Raw genomic sequence first — 20,747 nt, 5'->3', positions numbered from 1 at the left:
TGACTAATTAAACCAAATCAAAAATGAAGAAATATTTACCAACAATAAATACACATTTAATAGACAAGCTTTTTAACTCACTGACTACAGTGTGCTTTAACTGTTGGAAAAGCAGTTAGCACAGAGATTATAGGCCACATAACCCTAGGTAGAGATCAACACCTCTGTGCTTCTGAACAATTGCACTTTACAGCCATGCATTTATAATTCGCCAAAAATGTGCCGGAAACATAAAAGGATGGCAAACACTGGCTTAGGCAAAAGAGCCAAAATGTTTTTTCCGCCTTTCATTTGCAGCCACAAATTGCTTGCAAACTGACTTCTTGTCCAGTAAATCAAGTTTATCTTTATGTACATGACAGACAGCAACATGATTAAGCCTGTTTTGAGTCATTGTAGACCGGAGCCACGTTTTGAGTCTACGAAGCGCACTGAAACTTCTCTCTGCCTCAGAGGATGAAACAGAGACCACCAAAAGCAACCTAACCAGAGTTTCCACTTGCCCAAAAAGTCTACGGACCTCTCCAGGCAGTCCACCAATGATCCCTGCAGCTTCTGCGCTGTTGCTAAATGAGTAGTTCAGTCTAAACATAGGAAGTTGCACTGAAAGTAACTCTCTATTCAACTCTGGGTATTTCCCAATGACTGCAGCATCAATCGTTCCACTGAGAAGTGTCTCTTCCAACTTTTGCAAAGTCAGCAAGTCATCCTGGTTAAATAGCCCAGTGAGCTGTGCATCTACAACATCCAATACTTTAAAGAATTCACCTCTGTAGTGGTCATTGGCACATTCAGGTTGATGTGTCTTAGCTCCTTCAGTGAAGCGTTTTGGGGGTGGCCTTCTCTGTGTAACTGTGATGGGTTTAACACCCAAAGACTGAACCTCAGCCATCGCCTTTTCAAACAGAGTGTTGAAACTTTCTTGATTTCTTTTAGCCTTAAGTGAAGTCTGAACAACTTTCACAGCAGTCCTCATTCCAGCAATGGTTTGAGTTCTCTTCTGGAAAGAGATGCTCAGGCATTCAAGCTCATCAATCACAGGTGAGGCAAGGATGAGACCCAAAACTGTTTTACCTTTCCTAAACTGCCCCAGCAGTCCATTAGCAGTGGATGCTGTGTTTGAGGCACCAGAAGCCATCTCCTGCAAGCTAGCCAGCACTGACCCATACTGTGACAAAACATCTCTGATTGCTTTGCTCCGTACTGCCCATCTTGTGGGGCAGAGGGGTTTTATTGCAGTGCACGATGGATTCTCTGTATGTGCTGTTGCTGCATGGATTGCCTTAAACTTCCCTGACTGAGAGAAAAGAACTCCAAGCTGGTTCACCCAATCCAATGCGTCTCTGATCAGAACTGAGGCTAAGCAAGCTTTCTGTGCAATTAAATTAGTGCAGTGTGCTCCACAATGAACAAAAAGTGCTAGTGGCTGCTCTTGCTTTATCAGTGCCTGTGCACCTGCATGCTTCCCAGACATATTGGCTGCTCCATCATAAGTTTGACCTCGTAAACCATGCATTGGTAAGTTTAATCTGAGCAGCACATCTTTAACAACAGCAGCAAGGCTTTTTCCTGTTGTTTCAGAAACTGAGTACAAGCCAATAAACTCTTCATGGGGCTTCATGTCACTGTCAATGTATCGCAGACAAATGCTTTCTTGTTCTTTCCCAGAAATGTCCTGTGTTCCATCCATAATAATTGCAAACTCAAAAATTGGTAGGTTTCTGAATGTATCTGCTATTTCACTGACAATACTATTGCTCATAGAACACAAGATTTCATTCTGTATCTGTGGACTTAGGTATTCTTTCTGAGACCTCAGCAACCACTTAGCCAAAAGGGCATCATCTTCTGCCAGATTTTTTAACAGTTGATACAAATTGCTGTCATCATCGTCATGCCCTCTCAAAGCTTGTCCCTGCCGTACCAAATATTTTATGGAGCTCACAATTTTCTCCAGACAGTGCCTATTGTCACCTTGCTGAGTTGCCAAAGCACTGGATAATTGGGCATTTATAGGATGACTTTCTTGTGCAGTCACAGAAACAGCATGACGATGTGTGTGACTATTTTCATGTGCTTTAAATTTTTCGCATGCTTTTTTCCAATTTTTAAATCCAGAAGTGATAAAGGCGGGTTCGGATTTTGCACCAAATGGTGTGAGTTTGTCCTGGTAAATTGCCATGCAATAAAAACACAAAATGCCATTTTTCACTGCATCATAATGTAGCCAGGGAAATTCCTTGTACCACTTTCCTTGGAAATGTAAAGTTCTGTTGGCTAGAGCTTGAGGGTCTATGAATTTTGGATGTGGCTGATTTGGCTCTGTTCTCTGTCCACTGACTTCAGAGTCTCTCAGCTGTGTGTCCCTAGTCTGAACTCCCTAGAAGGAAAAGTTACAATGTCACTCAATGCCCCTGAACTACACTTACTACAAGCAAAAGATTAAAATTTTCAACTTTTTTTGTGGACTCTCATGAAGTATCTACTCGTATGAGTTACTCTATCTTACCTGTTGATCCACTCCTGTCTCTCCCTCACTCTGACTTCCTGCCTCTAGCCCAGTTGCACTATCCTCTCCTTTTCCTGTCTCCTTTGTGCTGTCCCTGCATTGTTGCTCCTAAACATATGAGATGGTTTCAGAAATGAGGTACAGCTCTTGAGCCTAACATGGCCAATTTTAAATCAAACAAAACATTTTATTTGTCACATTACAGACTTTACGCGCAGAGTTAATCGCAGAGGCAAATAAAATAAATCCATTAAAATCCTTTCAGAGTATTATCTTATGGACTCTGAACTAAAGTCTTTCTGACAGGGAGCTGACAGTGTGTTGAAGAATTATGGACAGGGTGCTTTGAAGCATCTGGTTCAAAAACGCATTCTAAACCTTTGGTAGAAATCCATCTATCCTTCCATTTTCTGTACACCCTTGTCCCTTAGTGGGGTCTGGAGGTTCTGGTGTGGGGTACACCCTAGACAGGTCGCCAGTCTGTCCAGACCTTTGGTAGAAATGGCGCCTTTAATTCCAGTTTGCAGTACAGAACAGAGAAAACTACAGAGTTGTCAATGTTGTGTTAATCTATTTATAGTCTAAAAAGAGGAGCCAGCAGTTTATTTGAGGAAATAAAGGTGCAGAAGTTAATTTGTTGGTTAGCCGCTGCTAAGAATTAAAATTAACTCTCCCTGTGGTTTTAACTAACGATCAGGAGCGCGGCAGGTATAATATCTGTCCATTTCGGCGAAGCAAAACCACGCAAAAAATAAAAAATCCTCGTAAAACGCACGCCCAGACCGGGCTAATTTCAACACAAGGGCAACACAGGTGTTGCCCTTGTGTTGTGTGACTGTTACTCACACTGACGTTACTCTTTTTAAAAAAGCTGAGCAAGTCCTGCTGCTGTTTCAGCCTTTTAGTTGGTGGTGGCATTGTACTGAAATGAGATATATATATATAAAAAAAAGACATTTTGGCTAGCGTAGCAAACGTCTAGAGAAAGTTAGCAGTTAAATATTGGATGAGTGATCATCCCAAGACTAAGATGATTAAACCAAAAAGATTCAGTTCCTATATATGAAAGTGAACTGACAACAAGACGTTATAAATAAGCAATATTCATAGCAGCATTCCCGACAGACCATTTTACCTCATTCGCAAGTTTCTGACTTCTGTGTCGCTGTTTCCCTCCCTTCTGAGTGCTCACTCAGCAGTTCAGAGAGGGGAGGGGGAGTACCGTGACGTAACGCGATGCTGCGCCTTCAAAATAAAAGCACGCTAGTTAAAAAAATGTCAAAATCCAATATTTTGCGGTACAATTTTTTGGGGGGGACATATCCACCTGGCTTCAATATTGGGGGGGACATGTCCCCACCGTCCCCCCCGCTTCCTACGCCGCTGCTCCATGGTAACCAGTTGCTACTCTGGCTGAATATAGGTTGAACAGCAGATCCATGGATCAGCTGCCATACTAGCTTTGAGCTGCTCTCAAAGCTAGTATGACCAGGTGGATTCTGAGAAATTTGCATGATTCAGGTCAAAAACAAACAAACAAACAAACCAAGATAATGTTTTTCTTTTGCAGCACTTGCTACATGTTTGCCACTCTAAATCCTGTTATTCACAGTAAAGAAATATTAGCAGGAAAAAGCAAAGCTAACATAATTTTATGTAGATTTGCTCTTGGCAGAGCCAACAAGCTGAGCTGCTGCTTCAATTGTCAGACCAATTGAAACTTCCTGTTTCGACCAAAATCAAAACCTCTAAACTTAAAACTTGTAAATATATATATTTTTTTTAGGTTGAGGGTGTGCATAGTTATACGTCCGGCTTGTTGCTTCTGTTTATCCATTTCTCCTAAAGTGGTATTGAATGTTTTTGTAATTGAATATTACAGAATAAATGTGGGGAAATTACTTATTTAGCTTTTTCTTCTGACATGGGTTTGCAAACTTGTTATAATCACCGTCTTTCCTTGAGAAATGTTACATTTGTTTTTGCAAAAAAACAAGAAAAAACAAACACTGATGACAGACAAACATTTTGTTCCTTAAATTACAGGGTTTGGTCTTAAGCTTCAAATGGGGACTAAGTCCTCGCAGAAGCACAGCTCACCTGTGACACATTGCCCACCTAATCACAAAGTCTAGCAATGTTGCTAGGAGACTTTATGTCCAGACAAATGGTAGACTAATAAGGTCTGAATTATTCAGCTTCAGCTCCTGAGGTGATGCTGTTAAGAAACGCTATATCGCAGTGGAAGGCCTATTTTCATCCCGAGACCTTTGCGAGCATTAAAATGGGCCGCACCACCGGGTTCAGGTGAATCCATTTATGTATAATATTTCCTCACCTTCACCCTTTGTCGTTCTCATCGAAGGGCACGCCGGCAGAAGTGCTTCTTTTTTTTCCTGTTTCCTCCGCTCTGCTCTCCTCTTTCCAGACCATTGCTCGAGCCTTTTGCTCTTACAGTATATGCGCTGGCCCTTCTTCTTCTAGTGGTGCAAATTAATCTCCACCACCTGTCCACCTGCAACGCGTACCTCCCGCGGAACAAGGGCATATGCATCTATTTCGTTTCTCCCTGCCAGGCAAAAAAAAAATGTGCGGAGACATGTAATTTAGAGCTGTCATCCTATCTGCTGTTTTTTCCTGGCAAAACAATACGGAATTTCAATTATAGGAGAGCTTTCAGTCTTGCTTTTCAAGGATGAAGAGGTTGTTTTCAAAAGACTTTAGAAATTGAACTCTTTATTTATTTTTTTTCCCCTGAGATCTTTGCTATCCTCTCTTTTTCCAGCCGTAGGTTTTGTGTACATGTTTGGCTCTTTAGCCTGTAATTCAAAACTTATTGGATCTAGATACTAACATAAGGCAGCAGTTTCAGCTTATTCTTTGTCTTGTACTTTCACAAAATTGCTTCGTATTCACATCTTCCCCTTTTTTTTTTTAGTTAGAATTGTTGTTACAGAGTTAGTTTTCTCAAACAAAATACATGTTTTCAGACACTTAAGCATGATGGTGGCACAATCATAGTGTGGCACTTAGTTTGAATAGTGGGTAGGATGACTGCAGCCAAACATAGAGCGATTTTTAAAGAAAACCCTCTGACTAGGAATACAATTCACCACAATAATCAACCACTCGAGTGGCTAAAATTTCAAGTTTAGAACCATTGGTGTGAATTAGTGTGAAAACTGGAATAACACGTTTTTAGGAGTAGAAAAAAAATGTGCATATCTTTCTAAAGAGTTGTTCTTGTCTAATTATAGACCTGTGTAGATCTTTGAAGTGTAGTTTTAAATAGACTGTTGTACAATAAAATGTGGAGACGCCAAATGTCTCCAACCCAAATCACAAACAGTTGGAATGATATGAAAACATTTTTGAACAACATTTCCCAGCTGGACAATTATTTTTTATGCATTCTGTTTAGGGAATGGGTTACAGCAGAGAGTGCATAATGCAGTTTTACATTGTCTTGTTGCAAAATGCATGCTTAGAGAAGATGTGGCCTTGAGGGCAGCATGTGTTGCTTTGAAAATCAATGTACTTCTCTGCATTACCTCTGTCATATCAGCAGAGTACATAACCCTAGCCAAAGGCATTTAAGCATAAAATTGATGGCTGTTTTTTTTTATCTTTGGTAAACTCATTTGTGTGACTGTGAAATACACTTTCAATATAATAACAATTCCAGGTGTCTTCAATTTAGCCAAACACTTCTTTTTTTTTTTTTTTTTTTTTTTGGGACAATTAATCTAAATATTGCTGATTCTTGAAAGTAATCTACTGTCATGCAGATTACTGTCGTTGCAGTAATGTGTCGTCAGGCTTTTGATGCTGTGCAGGACGTCGAGCATTGTATTACTGATGTCTAGCTCCAACTCGTACTTTTTACTTTTTCCAGAGTAAAACGCCAACAAATGTCTTGAAGCTTGTTTATGTTCCAGTGGCTCCCAACACGACTTAAATATGTCCACATTTTGTGTTTTTATTGAGACTTTCTGTGGCGTTTCCTTGCTGTTGACACGCCGGGGCTGGTACAATAGACCAGAGGCAGCCAGAACAACCGGCCGGTTTCTCACTTGACAACCAACCATGCACACACACTCTGATCAAAGGGCAATTATGGCTGATCACCACACAGGCCAATCTGTGTGGTGAAAGTAAACTACGACATTACCTTGAACTCATCCTCCCCATGGTGAAACATGGTGGGGGCCGGATCGCTGTTTTTTTTTTTTTTTTTTAATTAAAGAAGATGTTTACAGGTGCTAGCTATTCAATCTGTCTCGCAAAAGAGTTGCAGCGGTAAAGTCCAGTGAAACGCTGTTCTACCAAGTGTTGACCCAGTAATGACAGATTATTTTGTCATATAACCCTTTAAAATAAACGAATTGGTTTGGCTGTGACATGGCAAAATGTGAGCAAAAAGTTAATTTGTAGAAATGCATTTAAGATTCACATCTGTGCATCTCATGTGAATGAGCACAGTCGCCTCTTAACATCCTTTGTTCGAATGGTAACTCATCTTTTTAAGCCAGGTTGCTATTCTTACATTGACCTTGTCCTAAATTCCTTTTGCGACATGCTTTATTCTTTAAACGGAGACAAAAGACACCGCTCTTACACCTACTTTACTGTCACAGTTTTATGTAGACTGCATTTACTTTCATAGCTACATTGTCTGATTGCAGCAACACCATAACTCTTAGGACTCTTAGTTCCCTGAGAACAGCACTTACAGTTAAATAAGCGTGATGGCTTCTTCCCTGCTGACATTTATGACCTGTGTACTGAGTGTCCCGCCTGTGAGAGGGTATATAGTAAAAGCTCTGACACAGGCTCGTCCCTTCGGGGGCTGGAGGTTGCTGCAAATCTCGGAGTGGCTGCTTCACATCGAGCGGCTCGAGTGATGGATGGCCTCTGGCGTGATGTATAGCTGCTGCTTTCCTTCCCGCGGGCGTGCACGCGCGCCGTGTTTGGTCAAGTGACCTCCACTTCCTGCTCTTGTCCCTGGAGCCCCAATTTGCTGTCCGGGTGTAAATATGATCCATGGCGCTACTCGGCGGATGCTGAGTGATGGGCCTCATTGTCCGGAGGACGGGAATCAGATTGTCCTCGGTTTGTTTTAGCTGCCTCTGCACTTGGAGGCTTCTCCTCGGCGGATGTGGATTCCCAACTTTCAAGAGCGCTCGACTGAATGACACTGCGACGCGTATCGCTGCTACTAAGAGCACTACTCACAATTTCACTAAGGAAGAACAACAATGAACACCTGTGGCATTGGTTCTTTATGTGTCCTCACTGTCAAAAGGTTTTTCACAGTGTCTGAAATGACAACGTCTTGAAAACGTATCCATAACTCTTTTATATAAGACAGGCAAGAAAAGCCACTGCTGTTTGTCACAAACCATGCTAGAAATACAGGGCACATGTAGGCAGTAGGTGCTAAGTTTAGACGATAAGACCTGACTAACTTCATTTAATCTCAGTCGGCCGGAGCTGTTTTGCAAAATGTTCAATATCTAGAGGAGGAAAACGTGTTGCAAAAACACACACGGCTCTAATTGCAGGAAATGTGGTTCTAAAACATATTTACTCAGGGGGCCTCCGCACCAAGGCACAACACACAATTCTGACTTTGATTTGCAATACATTTCAAAAACCATGTGCAATTTTCCTCCTCCGTAGCTCATGTCAGTGCAGGTGCATAAAGTCGTGCTTATTGCTTATTGGTTAATGTGATAAAATGAGTGAAAGGCGTATGAATACATTTGCCAGCCATTGTCCGTAGACATTATTTTGATGCTACTCTCTGTCGGTAATTTGAAAACGAATGAACATTTCTGTTTGCATACAGCCATTAAGCGAGCCGACCTGTCTAGAAAACCCCACGCAGCTCCGAGACGCTTTTCAAACTGTTCCAAGAGCCAAATACGTAAAGTCTCAGTACGCCGTCGAGCGATTTCACAATTCCCACTTTTGCCGCCATGCACGAGAGTGCGCAGCTCACCACAATATAATGGGTCACTGAATTCCCATAACCAAGAGAACTTCCAGGCGCTGACAAAATGCATTTTCCCCCTGCTACAGTTACTTTGGTAAATACACACACAGAGAAATTAGATTTGGCAGGTCATTCAACTCTCCCCCTCGGGGATGTGCGACTGCCTTTTCCTCTTTTTTCTTTTTCTTTCTTTTTTTTTTTTCTCCCCGTTTTTTTCTTTTCTTTTTTAAAGCCCAAAACAAACAGTTTGTCACAAACGCAGATAGGAAGTGTTCTGCAAACTTGATCATTCCCTTCATTCACTCCTCGAAATGAAATCTCGCGTTTTAAAAAAGATGTGATAGCAATGCAATTGAAGAATCAATCAATGGGGTCTCAGACTATGGAAATGCCTGGTAGATTAAACATGTGGGGTGAATTTTGAAAAGGACAATAATGTTCATTTGTCCCTCCCCCCACCACACACACACGCACACACACGCAATTCAAGTCAACAAAATGAAATAATAATAAAAAAAAACCTGATAAATAAAGAATGAGCTATTGGAGGTGTCAAAAAGCAAATATGATTTCTGGGTTTAACTGATGGAGGAGCTACTACATTTTTTTTTTATTATTATTTCACAGCGAGAAGACATGGTTGTGGGCTTCAGAACCACCTTAGACTTTGCCCAGAGCACTGTTGGAGGAGAAAGTCCTTCACACAGCTCTTTCTGATTATTCATGTATGGTCACCACAGCTCCCTTGGCAACAGTGAAGGGAGAACCCAGTCATTCAATTCAAAATGTTGTCAATGCAGAGGTGGTGCTCTCGGAAATGCATGGACAAAAAGAGGATTAGACCTTTTTCTGTTGGAAAATAATAATAAAAAAAACACAAAACAAAAGCAACACACGGTTTTGTTTTCATGTACGGCCTGCTTAGATGTCCAGTCTGTAATCAGGCGTGTGATTCACCCATTGCTAGGGCTGATAGTTGGTGTTTTTAAGGAAACAAAACAGAGGGAAGCTTTGTCGTTCTGTCATTTGCAGCTTCGACGCGGCTGTGCAGAAGCCTGAACAAATGAGCTTTTTATAAGACACTGGATCTGACATTTCCTCTCTCATCCAGAGATGGAAAGGTCTTCAGTTAGTGAGGCAGCATTAGAAATAAGGGCAGATTCTTGTCCAGCTGAGCTTTTTGAGTTTTGACAAAATTAGTCTGTTCCACGTGTTAAACCCAGTCCTAATCAAATTATTTAAAGAAGTTTCCCCCCTTGATTACTGTCTGCAGTCAAAGTATGATTAAATGTATCCTTGTTAAACTAGTATGCAAATCAGGCTTTAACGTGGCTGTAATTTAACTTTTACTTAAATTTCCTCTAAATCGAGATGCAATAATACATTTCTGACCTATATCTGAGTTTTCCTCAAATTTTCTAAGATTCTTAGGGAAATGCTTGCTAATCTCTTATGTGAGCATATAAACAGTGACAAAACGTTTACAGAGTTTCTGTTATGTTTCAGCAGGAATGGATGTTCTGATAAAAGGATTTGTCAACCAGAGCATATTAAAATTAGTCAGTCACTTACTCTAGGTTACATTAACTTGACCTCTAATGATAATGTATGGGATCTTTGCGTCGTCTTTAATCAGAACATGCAATTTCATTTCCATAAAACATAGTTTTCTAAGGTTTTTGCTCTTTAACCCAATAATTTGCTGTGTCTTAAAGGTGGAATATTTAACTTTTATAAAAAAAAAAAAAAAAGGGTGTCTTGCATATTTTTATTGCGTAAGTCAACAAAAGTTGATTGTGACACTTTTGAAGAGCCTTCAGATTTCCAAAGTGAAATACCGATCACCTTTTTCACTCTCTTTCTGCAATTAATTTTGTTACTGCTGTCATTAAAAAAAAAAAACAAAAAAGAAAAAAGAAAAGTTGAATCTGGTCTTGTGTTTTTATTTAGCCATTACATTCCTGCAGGAAGCCAACAGCTGAGCTATTGCCGCTAACACCTTTATGTTCTCTTTCTTTAGATGATACACTTCACTTGTCTGCCTGTTTGACCCTTTTCTCTTCTAGATAAAGAAACTGAAGGACCACTGGCTCAGAGTTCAGAAGGTCACTGTTTTTCTCTCCTATGTGAAGCTACTAAACGAGTTGCTGTTGCCATTAACTCTTTGTTTCTTTTCTATTCACATACAATCTACAATCTACAGTGCTTCTGTTTTGTTCTTGTATTTTGGTCTGTGTGTTTTTTCTTCTTAAATCCCAGCTTCTACTGGGGGATTTTTCTTTTCCTGTTAAATGGGTGTTTTCCTGTCACCAGTAGTGTCTCACCACATGCATGCTCTGTGTGATGGATTGCCGCAAAGTTATGGACTTAATGGAATTAACCGTTCGCTGGCGCCACATCTTTGCTTAAAGGGAGGAACTGCTGCAAAGTCAGTCACTATCAGCAGTTTTTTATGCACATTTTAAAGTATTCCGTTAGAAAAAAAGTTGATGGAAATCAAAATAACTTTCACAGTTTTGCAGAAAAACTTTTTTTTTAACGCTCACACAAGATGGGTTTTTCGCTTTTCTGGAAAGGAGTTAATGAACAAAAGGGGGAGCTAGAAACACATCGGCTGAATAAATTGTGAGGTAAAAGTTTACTTCAGAAGTGATCCACCATCTCTGCCGTTAGAATCATTAAAATTGCATTTCTTTCTCCACGACATCGCCAATACGAGTTGACATGACAGAACAATTGTGATGTAAATTACCCGATAGCGACGCATTCCTAAAAACCTCTTTCTATTTTTCTGAGATCTGTGGTCCATGGTAGCTTGCTTGCGATCTTTACCTTCTGTTTATTGAACCCCTGCAAAGCGCCAACACCTGACAAAACCATGCTTCTTGTAGCCTGGTGGAAGGATTTAAAAGACTTGCGTGTTTTACCAGCATAGATTAACACGATGAACTGAACTTGACTGTGTTAAGGTTTGAAATGAGGATCTTGACGTTTATTTTGAAGTAACTTTGCTAACCTAAGCAGAACCTGAGCACCTGACTTGGAACATTTTACCTTATGTCTAATGTTTCTACAAAAATATGTTTCACTTTTCAGTTTGAAATCTATTTGAGTTTATTAACTGAATTAAATAAACCAGATTTTTAATGTGCACCTTTATATTCACTGCAGCCTGCCCTTTGTGCCCAAAGGTCTGCACTCACCCAATTGAAAACATGTACGAGAATTGCCTTTGCCTTCTTTTTCTAGGTAATACATGATATCTTGTCATTGCCAGGAGACATTAATTAGCAATATTGACATGTTTACAACTTTACAAACCAAAAGCTTCATTATAACTTCAGAGTCAAGGCTGCGTGTGTGTAAAAATAAAAAAAAGTGGATAAATTAAGAGTCGAAGAATGGATGGAGGTGCACAGAGGTTGTTATCTTCTACATTTTTTTTTTCTCTAATCCGAAAAATATGTGCAGCCACTCATGCAGAACAAAACCTGGGCCTCTTAAGAATTTCCCTTTTCTGTTTGCTGGTTATTTGTATTTGCTTAATTGAACAATGAATAAATTTGCCAAATTGCTTTACCAAAAAAACACTTCCATGGAACAACATTTCGATTTTTTAAATGCGAGGTAAAAAAAAAAGGACAAATATTGTGCATTTGAGCAAAATTTGTGCACTCTGCTCATGCGAGAAGAGATTCTACATGAGGGATAACACGCATGCAGACAGCTTTAGACAAGTGAGCGTTTCGCTGCCACTCCACTGAAATTATATTCCAGCAGGTGCAAAAAAATGTGATCTCAACTCAGCTTTTTTTATGCAGGTTGACTATGCACCTGATTTTTAAATTTTTTTACTTTACTGGTGCTATTCCTGCTAGCATAGATTAGACTTCCTGTGGGAATCTCTCCCCAGTCCTAAACTCATGCTTCTCTATCCCTGTCAGCATGACGGAAAGCTCAATGCCTTCCCTTAAAAAAAAAAAAACAAAGTTACTGAGTCAGCAGTAGATCTGCGCTCCTTTCAAACGGGAGAGCTTCATTAACTTCTTCCACTTCTGTTTCAAGAGCCGATTTCTTATTGTCGTTTCGCTTTCCCCCCGAAATGCGGTGAATAATTAAATTGGCTCGGTGAAATATTTAGCTTGGGCTTTCCCAGGGAGACATAAATATTTCTGTAACATCAGTGAGAACACAAATAGTTCCTGCAGCAACATCAGTTTGCTCATTTGATGATTTATCACTAAAGAAGTATCACTTCATATGCGTGTATCACAGATCACCCCAATGGAGTCTGGAGAGAGAGAGAAAAAAAGAGAGGATTAGCCAACAAGTTTTTGAAGAAAGATAATTTAAATTCCTGCCCTGGATGGGGACTTTTATTCTCGTATTTTAATCCCTCGACAGCGAAGAGAAAACACAGAGCATTTAACTGCTTGTTACATCAACTCTAGCGGAAGATGAAAATGTGGAGATTGGACTGGAAAGCAAGAACTAGGGTGTTTTTTTTTTTATTATTCATTTTTAGACAGCTTTGTTACTGATTTGGTAATATCGCCTCAAATAGCCATGGGAAATAAGAGTATTACAATGTCAAAGGAATGAATTATCATGTGTTGTTCCATAAGTAGTGTAGTAGTAGTTACAATTTAAATATAATATAAGTGAGTCCAGTGTTCAGAGATTTTTTTTTCCCTTATTGCGGTTTTTTTATTTTATTTTTTACAACTATACAGGTTGGTTTGATGCTGTTTGGTAAATCCATTTAAGAGTTACTTTTCAGTTCAGAAGTAATAATCTTTTGATATTTTACCCAAATTTAGTTCTGCTTTGTTGATTTGATGATCGGACGTAACTTGGAAAAGCACCTTTAGCAACACTCACCTAAAAATAACTTCTTATCGTGGTGGAGAAAATCTGACCCACTCTCCTTGACAACAATACTTGAGTCTATGAAAGTTTATGGGAATTCATTTAGGTTTTTCTCCTCTAAGGTCTAACTATTGTAATTTAGTTGTTTTCAGGCTCGGACTTTGACTGAGCCATAGCAACCATTTGAGTTCTGTGAATGATGAGAAAAAAAGTAAATAAAAAAAATACAGTTGGACTGGAGTTTCTCTGCTCCACTTGGGATCATTGTTCTGCTGATAACCTTATTTTGGCCAATCCTTCGCAGTCAGACTGATGGCCTTAGTCTTGATTCTACAATACTTTGTGGAAAATAGGACAGATGCTGCGATTTAAGGTGAATTTTCACACTGTGGTCATGTAAGAAAAAAACTTGTGTTCCCTTCACTGACTTGTTCATGCTTAGCTCTTGTGGTTAAAAAAATAATAATAAAGCCTTCATCACAATTTCTCCATCTCATTGTTTGACGGATGTTTTAGGTGATACATTATGATTTTTCACCAAACATGGCACTGTGCTCATATCTGAGCTTTGGTCCTGAAACTTCAGCATTTAGAGAGATTCATAGCTGTCCTAAAAACCACCAGTTTTAGCTCTTACAAATAAGACTACTTACTTGTAAGTGATCTTTCTTAATGTGTAATGATGAGCTTGAAATCATTTTGAAATGGTTTGAAATTGCCCCCAGACAATATGAGGTATTATCCCCAGTCATTCCTGCTGTTGTTTCGACTTGGCATTGTGTTAATACAGCTCTATTCTCCAGTCCAGGAATCCAAACTAATAATACTAATAATCATTCAGTCAAGTGCATCTGATTACATGGCGACTGCTTTTCCCTCTTAAGTCTAACAGAAGCAGGAAGGATGTATAAAGTTTTTCCCCTGAATGGACTTCAAAAACACACATTACAGTTTATCTTTGGTGTTTTCAATTAGGATTGTCTGTAATGAAATATTTTACAATATATTGTGGCCTGCATGGTATGTTATGATTGACATACTTTGCCTTTTCTGTTTTACCCTTCTTTACGTTAGCTTAAAAAAAATAAGGTCACTTAGCCTTACAAGCCACAGTACATATCTAAAATAAGTTTCACACACTTGTACCAATCAAAGCATTTATTGTCGGATTTTTTTTCTTCGTTTTCTTAAAATGCCACTATCTGCTGAATATTAATAGCACTCTCAAGGTTGCACACAGGTTAATTCGTGTCCTTTCTGGTGAATAACTAAGGGCTGATGTATAATGCATAAGACAGACTGCCGCTTTCTGGGGCTTTGCTGTTGTCTCAGGTGTCGGTGTCGGAAGTTATTTTCAGGAGAACGGATTGCGAAACGTCTCCGATGTTTTAACAGAAGTGCTTTTAACTAAGTGTCAAGTTAATAACGGCGGCGCTTGCATCGGGGTGTATCATCACAACAACACTGCTGGGTTACAATGACATGAGTTGTTTGAGGCTATTAAGTAAAAAAAACAAAAACAAAAAAAGAAAAACAGAGCTAATCTGCTTCTATAACCAGGAACAAGGGTTCGGTCATAAAAAGAGAAACCTGAAGATTTAAGCATAGGTCTGTTCTTCACATAATAACTGTAATATTGTTTAATCTGGTCAGTCCCTTTGTGACTGTGTCACGGTGAAACTAATTATTCTGGATGTGCACCACAATCACTAAAGCTGTACAACTGATGGAATAATATAAATTATTAGTAGTGGTAAACGATGGAGTTTACATGACATTATATTTATTCATTCATTCATTCATTCATTCATTCATTCATTCATTCAACTTTCTCAATTGCAGGTAGGGTTGCCGGTTTTCATCTCTTTATTGTAATCAATTCCTGGATGGATTTATTACAATAAACCTTTCTTTATTAATTTTGTCTTCACATGGGATCCTCTGGACTTACTAAACGCTGCACAAGTACAAGCCATTTACTATTTCACCACTGATTTAGCTTAATGTAATTTTCCGTTAAATTAAAACGTCTCATATTTGACAAAGTTTCGCAAATGATTTGATTAATACGAACCAAACAAATCACATTTATGTTCTTTCGAAAGAATCAATAAACAGCGCAACGTAAAGTGCAGCAAATGATAAAAAGAAAAGATCTAGTCAATAGAAAGTCACTAAGTCAGACACTCTTCAACTTTAAAAAATGTGGATGAAATAATTTCATTTTTAGATATAGAGTCTGAAGATTGATGGTATTTTGAAGGTTATACTAAAGAAAATTCTGCGTGTCGCTGATGTACAGGACTTTAGCTAGAACGCTAGAGTCATCTGTTAAAAGCCCGGTGACACGAAAATGTGCTTAACAGTAAGATTGCGTCAAACAACAACATATTTATTGTTTTTTTCTGCCTAATTTACTCATTTTTGACACTGATTGAAAATACTTTTTTTTTTTTTATTCTATTAAAGTGTCAATGCATCGTGGTGACGAGCGTTTGTCCTATGCTGGATTCATCAAGTGAATCCAGCATAGGTAAACAACAAAGTGCGTCTTGGGAACAGACAGATTTTACGTTTCACGCCTTCCGGTGCAGCGGCAGCACACGAGCTCGCTGCAGCCTGGAGAGCGCAGCTGGATGCAACTTCAACACTCAGTCCTACGCATCATGATCTGATTTAGCCAGGGGCGTTGGTTTGATATTAAAACATTGAGGAGCCCAGAAACTTGGAAAACACTGGCTGTTTACATTCATGGTCAACCTCATAATTATTTCTGTATTTCTGGAATGGATTTATTTATTTTTTCCCCTCATATGTTCACACAGCACTAAACAGAATGCAAAAGATACCATTTGCAAAGCTGTCAGACACATTTTATTGATCGCGGTTTCATGTGTTCCTAATTACTCAAGCATTTGACATGTTTGTGCCATACGGCAGCTCATTGAAATAGAGAAAACCTTTTTAACGATGACGGTTGAGACAGTTATTCTGAGTCCTGATCTTTGTTGCTGCAGCAAGGAGAACGATTCACCACATCCTTGTGCTGTCTGAGCACTGCTCCGAACAATTCAAGCTTTACACGGTCTTTAAAGAGTTTTTTAAACACGCCCACAAAGTTACAGAATCCTCAGCGCACAGCAATGCAAAAATCTGATTAAAAATACATTCTCTTCGGTCTCTCAACAAAAACTAAACAGTTCCTTTAGTGATGTCCTCTATGCATGCTCTGAGCGTACGTTGTCCCCTTGATTGAATCATAATTCACTCGAAGTTACGTAACACATGTTAAAAAGTTAAAAAGTCAGGTTATTTTGCACAGCGAAACATACAAAGTGAACATCACGCTCATCAAAGACCTATTTTGAATTCTTAAAATGCAGGGCTTCCCCCAGAAAACTTGCTAAGCCCGGTGCTCAGGGCGCTAAGGCAGTCATCCAGCCACCTGCCATGTTTTTGAGTTAAAAAATGTTTAAAGTTGACAGGAAATCTGAAAATATCATTTGATAGTTATGCATTTTTGTAAGACTGGAAGATTAATACCTCATCACCAACTATAAAGACTTAAAAAAAAAAGGCAATCATTAAAAAAAACCCTAATAAATTAACAATGCTAAGCCTGGTAGGGGCACAAGTAAAGCCTGGTGGCCCGCCAGGCTTATAATGCACTGAGGGAAACCCTGAAATGCTAATAAAATTATTACTGCAATAAAAAAGTCGTGGGTCACAAATCTGTATGGAAGGTCAAGTATTATTTATTGCAAAGTTGTTTTTGATGAACATTTAAACAAAATCTTGCTTTGGAATAAAAGAAAATGCTGCTTCTTCAGTTCATCTGCAATATACAATTTGCAAGCTATATTGGAAATATCATGAGGTTTTATTGATACTCAAACCCATTTCTTTTGAACTTTTAATAACCAACATCTCTCATTGCCACATAACCCGATGACAGTCTCTTTCCCAAGAAGTGTTTTTCAATAGGCAGTTGCTTGAGAGGCAGAAGCTTGTTTAAAAAAAAAAAAAAAAAAAAAAAAAAAAAAACTAAGTTGAGGGAATCCATGAAAATTGCCAGAGGCTCTAAGTTGTTAGCGAACTGAGTGAAGCTTCTTTACTGGACTGGTTTGAAGACCCCTGGGCTACCAGTCCATGTAAACAGAATATTTATTTAATCGTCCTCTTGCCATGTGGGACTGGCTCCAACTTAGAAAAAAAAAAAAAAAAAAGCATGGATTTATTTTGCTCTCTCAGGCACAGCCAGTCTTCCGATTATATGTAAACCTTTCCTTACTTATGGATTGGCTGAAGTATTGACTTAAGGCGGCGTGTCAAGGAAGATGCTGAGTTTAGTTTGCTGATGAAAACATTTTATCGTTCCGCCATTCAGCACAGTTGAGCAATTTGAGACGTGTTCCCTCTGAATGCTGGAAAAAATTGCATTGTTTGTGTGCCTTTGTGCTCAGTCCTATCTTGTGACAGCACATGTCTCGCCCCATGTTGTGAGTGCTCCCACCGAGCTGTAATAACACACCTCACTGCTGTCTGAAATATTCATAGCCAGGTAAGCCCGTCGCTGTGAGTCAGTCACATGGATTCCTTATTATCACCCCCTCCTGCTCTCATCCCGTGTCACTTTATTCCACCTGCCTTTTGGAACACCTCGCTCCCCTCTCAGCGTCTGGCAACGCATTACATACCCACCCAGTGTAGAGTTTTGGACTCCAAATGCCAATGTGCCGCTCTTCTTTGTTACACCCTCTGCTGGCTTTCAGAGGATGATTACCAGAATGCTTTGGAAATGTGGACAGATGTATAAAAAACATTTTTTTTTTTTTTGTGCTTGTGTAGGTTTCAGCTACAAGTATAAATATGTGTTTCAGAACTAGATTTATCTTTGTTGGGGGGCAAAAAAAGTGTTTCAGGTTTAGCCCCGAGCTTTTTCAGTTGAAAGACTGAATGAATTTGCTGAACTTTAGTTTGTTATGACAGAAAAAAAAAGGATTTAAATAAAGCAAGATATGTAATACTGTTTTAAAAATCTACTTCATGAGTAAAGACACATGGCCATTTTTGTTTGAATTGTTCTTTTTTTTAAAAAAACAAACAAACAAAAAACATTTGGTTTCTTTTGTTTGTTATAGTCTGCACGATAAAAAGCAGATTATACTCATAAGAGACCCAAATTCGGTTATCTTGTTCTTTTCATTTGTTCTGAAGAATGCTTAAGAATTAAATGAAAGTAACCTCAAAGGATATTTTATTATTTTTTAGCAAAATTCAATTTTCTTGTGCATAAAAAAAGTCACTCATACAACAATAGCCAGTTTAAGTTTACTTTTTCCTTGAAAACTAATTGGATAACCTTACATTTATGTTCCCTTTTAAATGGGAGAATAAATACACCACTATAGTAAACAGTTTGGGCTCCTGTCTCACTCGGTTTACTATATACACTGCCTGTAAATGCTTGGTCTGCTTGTGGAACCTCAAGATAATTATTAGCTGAATTAATCCAAAAGTGGCTCATGCAGTCAGTGTCACTTTCCGTTTTAAACGCCTGGCATGCCAAGGCGAGTGACTTCTTATTGGTGCAGACAGAGTATCTACGTGTTCAGGTAATATTACTGGGTCACTGCTAACATATCGGAGGAGCATTGAGACGATTCTGTAGCACTGGTGTACATTTGCATTATTCACAGCTTGTGAGAGCTATGGTGCTAATGAAGCACAATATTTTGACATGTCCAAAAAAAAAAAAAAAAATCTGTGGCAGCCTGGCTTAACTGTTGAAATTATGTATACTGCAGTGGTGAATGCATAGCAGGGCATTCATCACTGTAGCATTTCATTGCAGCAAAATACAGGGAGGGGGATGTGAAAATGTTCGACAGGGGCGTAACAGAAATAAAAGGTTGATCAGTAAATCTGTTAATATTTATTAGTTCGGTGCAGTTATCTGCATTAAAACCATAGCAAATCAGTCTCGGAAACCCTTCCTTTCTTGATTCTGTATTAAGTATTATTATTACCACAAGGTTGAAACTGGTGTATTTGAGAAGACATAAAGAACACACCCTTTTAGTTTTTTGTTGTGCTTAGTTTTAAAAAAAAATATATATAACATTTTTAATTTTGGCTTGTGAGGTAGGGTATTCAAAGGGTCAAACAGGTGAACAAAAAAAAAAAAAAAATCATCAGCTGCTAGTTCCAGAATCTTCTGGTGAAATTTTTTTATATTTATTTATTTATTTATTTATTTATTTATTTATTTATTGTTTTAGCATTTTTTTTAGGTTCTGACCTCTACGGAAGAGGATTAGGGTCACTGGGGATAAAAACAAAACAACAACAAAAAACAGTTCTGACTTTAATCTCAGAATTCTGACTTTTTTTTTTTTTTTTTCCAGTGGCCCTAATCCTCTTCCGTAGACATCCATCCAGTTTACTGTTCCTCACTGGACCAAACCATAAGAAAACAGGTCAAACTAAACAACAGAATCTAAACACAGAAGGAATAAGATTATTAATCTAATTTAGAAACTCATCTACATAACTTAATCATCTGCAAAACAACTAATTTAATACAGGCCAACTCCAAAGGTTACTTTAAGGAAAAACAAACGATACAGTAGGGCACCCCCCCACCCCCCTCCATTTAGTAGAACCCAGTGATGCAATTAATGACGTCATCCAGCCATTTAAGCAAGGAAGCGCTGAGCTGGCCCCTCCCACACACACCTGCTCAAGATGCAACATCTGAAATAAACAAACAGTGGTGAGTAAAAAGTTAAAGCAAATAATTTACCATAAACGTACCTTGAAAGAAGAAGCGTTAGCTTGAACTAAAACATGTACGTAGATGTAAACGACAACATAATGCTACCACGATCAAACCCGGGATAGTGAGCGAAGGAAAGTTGCATCAGGGTTGCTTAAATTGTAGAAAGATTGAATAAATCAGAAGAATAAGAATAATGGACAAGTGGTAAACACAAACTGAACCACTTTGTCGCATCTTTAAGACATAATGAGTGTGGAGTCTAGAGTGTGTGTTTGGTACACCTGAGATTAGAGCTAATCTAACTGAGTTTTGTTTAGAAAACCACTGAGAAGCTAATTGGAAATCTGTGCACCTTATGTGGGAAAAAAAAAATCACTCCCATTTTTCACAGCTTTACTCGGTTTCCTCTGATATTTGATGTACTTCAAATATCAGTTTGCATAAAGCAAACAAAAATCATTATGTGTCACCCAGTGATGTCACTGCCCATATATGGCGGAGTTCAGTTTTCTCAAGCATGGCTCACAATGAGATTAAAAACAGTAATTTAAAGAAGTAGTTATTCAAATTAATCGATATTACACACACAT

The 20,747-nt window shown here is 38.7% G+C and overlaps 1 long non-coding RNA gene across 10 annotated transcripts in view; it reads right to left on the bottom strand.

The window, feature by feature from the left end:
* Nucleotides 1-20,747, bottom strand: part of LOC148155417 (uncharacterized) — a 354,212-nt gene that overhangs the window by 172,686 nt on the left and 160,779 nt on the right. The window contains exon 3 of one of the 10 annotated variants that reach the window (XR_015765292.1): nt 8,673-8,696. The exons of 7 other annotated variants lie outside the window; for them this stretch is intronic. This is a non-coding gene — a long non-coding RNA (uncharacterized LOC148155417). Of the gene's footprint in view, nt 1-8,672; nt 8,710-20,747 lie in introns of those variants that run through there. 2 more of the 10 variants (XR_015765290.1, XR_015765287.1) reach the window with 2 other exon arrangements.

Source organism: Poecilia mexicana, unplaced genomic scaffold (genome assembly GCF_051168715.1).
Source record: "Poecilia mexicana isolate PSO_F unplaced genomic scaffold, ASM5116871v1 scaffold_14, whole genome shotgun sequence".
NCBI classification, from domain to species: domain Eukaryota; kingdom Metazoa; phylum Chordata; class Actinopteri; order Cyprinodontiformes; family Poeciliidae; genus Poecilia; species Poecilia mexicana.
This window is presented reverse-complemented; position numbering and strand designations above follow the sequence as displayed.